The sequence below is a fragment of the Peromyscus leucopus genome, unplaced genomic scaffold (genome assembly GCF_004664715.2).
Source record: "Peromyscus leucopus breed LL Stock unplaced genomic scaffold, UCI_PerLeu_2.1 scaffold_1270, whole genome shotgun sequence".
Classification (NCBI taxonomy): Eukaryota; Metazoa; Chordata; class Mammalia; order Rodentia; family Cricetidae; genus Peromyscus; species Peromyscus leucopus.
Genome location: NW_023504414.1, coordinates 54,849 through 62,258, shown reverse-complemented (window position 1 = coordinate 62,258; position 7,410 = coordinate 54,849). Strand labels below are relative to the sequence as shown.

General features: G+C 38.8%; 1 pseudogene; it reads left to right on the top strand.

Moving 5' to 3' along the window:
• Window positions 1–2,003: 2,003 nt before the first annotated feature.
• Window positions 2,004–7,410, top strand: part of LOC114687673 — a 60,224-nt pseudogene continuing 54,817 nt past the window's right edge.

Genomic DNA, 7,410 nt, shown 5'->3' with positions numbered 1-7,410 from the left:
CTTCTTATTCCCTTTCCTCCTCCTCTTCCTAATTGTTTCTGGAACCATAGATGGAAGGTGTAATTGACATTTTTAGGCCAGGAACCACATGCCTTACTTACTTTCTAATTCTGGCACAGCAAGAGTGTCTGCACCCACCAGGAATGGGTAGGGTTAATTTGTTTGTGTGTCTGTTTGTGTGTGGTGTGTGTCTGTGTGTCTGTGTCTGTGTGCTGGGCAGAGGGGTCTACTCACCTTATCCTGAGTCACAGGGACAAACTTGTTCCTGAGTTAGTTAAAGGACAACACCACCATCTCGTGGTGAGAGCAGTACAGTGCTACATTTATTTAACTTCTGGATTCATTTAATTTAGTAGTCTCCACATCGACTTCCAGAATGGCTAGATTTTTGGTCATGGCATTATTATTCACTATGCTTTTTTTAATATTGTTGCTGGTTGGATTATTGGTAGTATTTATGTGGTGATATGTTGTGTACCCTAATAAAATTTGCCTGAAGACCAGAGGACAGAAAGAAGCCACTAAATTGAACATAGAAGCCAGACAGTGGTGGCACACACCTTTAATCCTAGAAGTCAGGAGGCAGATATCCATCTGGATCTCTGTGAATTCAAAGCCACCCTGGACAACATGAGATTGACTTGGTGTAGGAGAGAAAACAAAGCCAGGCAGTGGTGGCACACACCTTTAATCCCAGTACTGGGAAGCACACACCCTTTAATCCCAGGAAGTGATGGCTGGGCAGAGAAAGGTATATAAGGCTTGAGGAGGCAGGAACTCTAGGCATTTGGGCTGAGACCTATTCAGCTGAGGAAGCTCATTCAGCTTGAGACATCTTGGCTAAGCTCTTTCAGGCTGTGGAGTTGGTGAGGTAAGAGGTCATGGCTGTAGCTTGATCTGCTTCTCTGATCTTTCAGCCTTTACCCCAATATTTTGTTTCAGGTTTTTTATTATAAGACCATTTTAAGAATCTTACAACATATTTTACTTCTTTCTGTGTGAGAATTGGTGATTTGCTGTCTTGCCCATGGATGATTACTTCCAAGTTCTCCTCTATTTATTTAGTCACCACATAGAATTATTATTTCCTGTATTTACATGGATAATTCCTCTGATACCCTTGTATAAATTTTGCCTCTAATTATTGCTAGCCAAGCTGCTTTGGGAAAATTAATTGTTATCTCAAGGCTATCTTCAAATGTACTTATGTCTCTATCAATTTTAAGATAATTTGTTTTCTTGATGCAAAAATAGGGTTGACAGTGATTTTCTCTTCAAGATTGTAATATCATTCCACTCTCTTCTGTACTTGGGATTATTGTCTGGACACCTGGTCATAGTTTGTTGCGTAGGTTTTCCCCTGTGATTTGACATTATTTTCTAACAGCTTTCTGTGGTGGTAGTTTGTGTATGCTCTCACAAATAAAGCTTGCCTGAGGAACAGAGGGCAAACAAAGCCAGCCACTAGATAGTCAAAGAGTCCAGGCAGTGGTGGCACACACCTTTAATCCCAGTACTCCAGAGGCAGAGACAGGCAGATGGCTGCAATTTCAAGGGCACCCTGGGCTACACAAGAATAAAGGGAAACTGAGCCAGGCAGTGGTGGCACACTCCTTTAATCCCAGCACTTGGCATCTCATGTCTTTGTTCTCAGTGCTGGGGAGGCACACACACATTTGAACCCTGCGCTAAGGAGTTTGGGATAGGATGTCAGTGGTATGGCTGGGCAGAGAAAGAATCTAAGGTGGAAGGAGACAGGAGCTCAGCACTCTTTCAGTTGGAGAATCTTACAGATTTAAGAACTAACAGCTGTCTGTGTTGCTTCTCTGATCTTTCAGCTTTCCCCCTGATATCAGACTTTGGGTTTGTATTAATAAGACCAATAAGATTTTGTGTTACAGCTTTTGGTATTAATTTTTTCCTTTTCTTTTTGACCCCTTATATGAAAGGTCAGAAAGTCATCTATTCCTTGTTCCTGAAAGAAAAACTCAGAGAAAAATTAGAAAGAAATGGATGATTCTCCAGTAAGCGTTTTCCAGGTCAGTGGTCATGCCTTGTTTTCTAGAAATGTTGTATGTTCAGATATTGCAAAGTTTAATTTATTGCTACTGAGTGTATAATTTTCACACACTCACATCCACAGTGAATAAGGCTTCCTTTCTCTCCTCACTTTGCCTAACATTTGTTTTCCTGTTAGTTGATGACACCTCAACCTGGGTGAGGTGTTATTTCAAAGCATTTTAATTTGGGATTCCATGATGGCATTTTTTTAGGGATCCTGAACACTTTCGTAATATTTATTGGCCACTTGTGTATTTGTCTTTAAAAAATGTCTGTTCAGCTCCTTTGAGCATCTATAAATGGCAGTATAATTTCCTTGGTATTTAATTTCTGTAATTCCTGGTAAATTCTAGGTATGAACCCCTAACAACAATGTCACTGGTACAGATTCTCTTCCATCCCTTGGGTGTCTGTGTGCTGTGCTGATGGTTTCCAAAGAGAAACTTTTTCAGCTCCTTTGTACATCTATGAATGGCAGTATAATTTCCTTGGTATTTAATTTCTGTAATTCTTGGTGAATTCTAGGTATTAGTCCCTATCAAAAATTTCACTGGTTGGAAGATTCTCTTCCAACACTTGGTTTTCGGTGCTGTGCTGATGGTTTCCAGACAGACACATTTTCTATTCATGTAGTCCCATTGTTTCATTTCCTCTGTTTTTGGTATTCTTTCTAATCAATAAGGCCTTGCCTATCCCAATATACTGATGGATCATCTCTACGTTTTCTAGTTGTCTATGTATTTTGATTTGATATAAGATATTTGAACCACTTTGAATGACTTTTCTACAAATGAAAGATAGGAATCTAATTACATTCTTCTGCTGTGTTCAGTTTTACCAACACCATTTGTTAAAAAGACTACATTATTGTGCTGTATCTTTTTGCCCCCTTTGTCAAATATTAAGTACCTTAGATTTTTAATTTTTTTTCTTTCTGGAGCTCCTATCACAATCTCTTATCATTATCTTTTTTTAAATGACTGTACCATGCTGTATTTATGACTAAAGATATACATTATAATTTCATAAATCCACACTTACAAGATTTTTGTCCATTCTAGCTTCCCAGATTATTTTCCCCCAAGAATAAGCATCTCACATAAAATTATGTCTAGTAATTTTGAAAAAAATTTCCATTTTAACACATGAACAAAAAATACATTGATGTGATGTATAATTGTTGGAGAATAAGGGCTATATCTTTATATATTAGTGAGTGAGGAATCCTGTGTCTTGTAGGCTTTATTTGTGGGAACTGTTCCATTTCCTTGAATCATGGTTGTAAAGAGCTCATATTGAAGCACATGAGAGTTTTCACAACATCTTGGCACTATGTGCACTTAAGAGACAAAGCTTGGTTTTTAATGCTAAGTAATTCTTGGTTCCTAACACTAAAAATTTAAGGACACTAGACAGTGCAAAACAGGCTTGCACAAGTGGCTTGATCCTACCATGAAAATCATGTTCTTGAGTGTAGATTCAGATTGTAGTTGACTTTGTTAAAACTGCAAATGCTGTGAAGATACACTAAGACCATGGTACCTCTTATAAAGGAAAACATATAATTGAGGCGCAGGTTACAGTTTCAGAGGTTCATTCCATTATCATCACGGCAGCATACAGGCAGACAACATGGAGTAGTAGCTGAGTGTCCTACATCTCCATGCAACAGGAGGTCACTGAGTGTCACATTGAGTGAAGCTTAAACAAAGATCTCCAATCTCACCCCCACAGTGACACACTTCCTCCAACAGGCCATACCTACTCCAACAAAGCCACACCTCCTCATAGTGCCACTCCCAATGGGGGCTAATTACATTCAAACTACCACAGTGTTCTCCTTATTTTTCTTCATTGTTTAATATCATGGTAATGATGATGTCTCCACATGTTTGTTGACAACTGCTATCTGTTTGTCTGAGGGGAATTGCTACTCACATCACACACTTGGTTAGAATGCTCAGTTGTAACATCCCAAACTGGTGAGATCAGTGCTTGGGTTTTTGTTATGTTTTATTTTTAACTGTCTCTTTATTTATTAGCTGTCTCTTCTAGATATGGCACTGCAGGCCAGACTGGCCTTAAACTCACAGAGTTCCACATATCTTCTTCTCTAAGTGCTGGGGTTAAAGGCATGCACCACCACACCTGCTTGAGAGCAGCATTTTTATTTATTTTTTATTGCCTAAACAGGATCCCACGTGCAGCCATTACTGCCTGGGACTCATTAGGTAGCATTACATGGAATGCATCAGAAATAATGTCTTGAGGACACTGACTGATGGATGTGCACAATCCATCACATTTGATGCAGAAAGAACATTCCTCATGATTTCTTTCTTCTAGTCAGTGCCTATGAGAGTCTTGACTCTATTCCCTAACCCTCAACCTGCAAAGTTTTAAAGCAGATATTTGGGGAATGAGCTCTAACTGCCAGGTTTGCATTTATTCTTGATTCATGACTCAGAATATGTCACCACTATGCAGTTTGACAGAAATAAAGGAAGAATCATAAACACTGCTAACCTAAAATCTGTTAGAAAGTACAGGATAACTACTAAAAGGGAAAAAAATTAAAAACTACAAATTTCAGGCACAAAAAATTCTCATATTTTCTCCTGAACTGATCTTCTGAGCATTATTATATTCGAGAAACACTGAAAGTGATGGTATTTCTCATGCAGTGTAAACAAATATCCTGTAACAAGAGATCCCTCAATTTTTATAACTTCAGAAATGAAATGTTCTTCAAAACTTCTGAAATTGTTGATTTCCCTAAGTTGGCATATTCATAATATTTTAGGAATATTTTTGATTATATCAAATGTGGTTGATGCCGATTTTTTTACCTACTTGGTAGTGGAACAAAATGCATATAAAATAATCCTATATATTGCCCGTTTTTGCAATGTTAAAATTGACAGCATGCAATATTAGTACACTGATGTTACTGTGGAAAAAAAGGAAAATTCTTTGCTTATCTAATCAACCATAAATTCTACCTTCCATATGTACCACTTTGGTCATTAATGGAATGGCATTGGACCTAGAATTTAAACATACAAACTGACCATGTTAGAATATAACCATGTGAGTCCAGGGAATGCATAGCATTGATTGAGTAGCAGTTTTTCTTTTTTTTTTTGTAATTCCTAAAATTTATTTTATTTTTTATTAAGAGATTTTTTATTTGATTTACATATCAACCACAGATTCCCCTGAGCTCCCTCCTTTCACTTCACAGCCTTCCCTCCCAAACCCACCTTCCAATCCCACTTCCTCCAAGGCCAGGTCTTCCCTGGGGAGTCAGCAGAGCCTGATACATTCAGTTGAGGCAGGTCGATTCTTCTCCTTTCTGCACCAAGGCTGAGCAAAGTGTCTAGAATAGCCACTAGATTCCAAAAAGCCGGCTCATGCACTAAGAACAGGTACTGGTCTCACTGCCTGGGGACTCCCTAAACAGTTTAAGCTAAACAACTATCTCACTTATCCAGAAGGCCTAGCACAGTTCCATGAGGGCTCCTCAGCTATTGGTTCTCAATCCATGTGTTTCCACTATTTTGGCTAGTTGTCCCTGTACATTTTTCAAACATACTCTAGATGTCTCTTGCTCATATGATCCCTCCTCTCTCTCACTGATAGGGCTCCTGGAGCTCCACCTGGGGCTTGGCCATGGATTTCTGCATCTGCTTCTGCATCAATCAATGGATGAGAGTTCTATCATGACAGTTAGGGTGTTTGGCCGTCTGATCACCAGAGTAGGTCAGCTCAGTGTCCCTCTCGACCATTGCCAGTATTCTATAGTGGAGTCATTTTCGTGGATTTCTGGGGACCTTTGTATCACTCTCTTCCTATTCCCATGGGGTCTTCATTTATCATGTTATCTCTTTTCTTGTTCTCCCAATCCATTCCTGATCCAGCTAGAACCTTCTGCTCCCCTAAGATCTCTTTCCCCCTGCATTTGCCCTCTATTACTCCTCCTCACCCACAGTTTGCTCATGTACATCCCATCCATTTCTCCTTTGCTGGGAAATCCCTGAGTCTCTCCTGGGGTTCTCTTTACTAGCTAGCCTCCCTCGAGCTTTGAATTGCACTCTGTTTATCCTTTGCTTTACATCTAGTATCTACTTATGAGTGAGTACATACCACATTTGTCTTTCTGAGTCTGGATTACCTCACTCAGGATGAATTTTTCTAGCTCCATCCATTTGCCTGCAAACCTCATGATGTCATTGTTTTTCTCTGCTGAGTATACATTGTTTATTATAATACACTTTCTTTATCCATTCTTCAGTTGAAGGGCATTTAGGTTGTTTACAGGTTCTGGCTGTTACAAATAATGCTGCTATAAACATAGACCATCATGTGTCCTAATGGAATGATTGAGAATACCTTGGGTGTATGCCCAAGAATGGTATAGCTGGGTATTGACCGAGATTGATTCCCAATTTTCTGAGAAAGGACCATACTGATTTCCAAAGTGGCTGTACAAGTATGCATTCCCACCAAAAGTGGAGAAGTGTTCCCCTTGCTCCACATCCTCTCCAGCATAAGGTGTATTCAGTGTTTTTGATCTTAGCCATTCTGACACATGTAAGATGGTATCTTGAGTCCATTTGATTTGCATTTCCCTGATGTGTAAGGATGTTTAGCAATTCCTTAAATGTCTTTCAGCAATTTAAGCTTCTTCTCTTGAGAATTCTCCGTGTATCTCTATAGACCATTTTTTAGTTGGACTGTTACATATTTTGATGTGTAGTTTCTTGAGTTCTTTATATACTCTGGATATCAGCCCTCTGTCAGATGTGGGGTTGGTGAAGACCTTTTCCCATTCTGTAGGCTCTTGTTTTATCTTATGGACCATGTACTTTGCCCTGAAAAAGCTTCTCAGTTTCCAGTGGTTCCATTTATTAATTGTTCTCTCAGTGTCTGTGCAACTGGTTATATAATTAGGAATTGATGTCCAGTGCCAATGCATTCAAGAATACTTCCTACTTTCTCTTCTATCAGGTTCAGAGTAATTGCATTTATGTTGAGATCTTTGATCCACTTGGACATAAGCTTGGTGCACAAAGACAGATATGTATTTATTTTAAAATCTTCTACATGTTGACATTCAATTATGCCAGCACAATTTGTTGAAGATGCTTTCTTTTTTCCATTGTACAGTTTTGGCCTCTTCGTCAAAAATTAGGTGTTCATACATATGTGGTTTAATGTTGAGTGGCACATTCTTACTATGATTTACAGGTGCAGCAATAAAAATACATTTCCTCATCATGAATTTTCATTCTGAGACATGTACACTGTAATTCTGTTGGACTTAAACTCAACATCCATAATAGATAC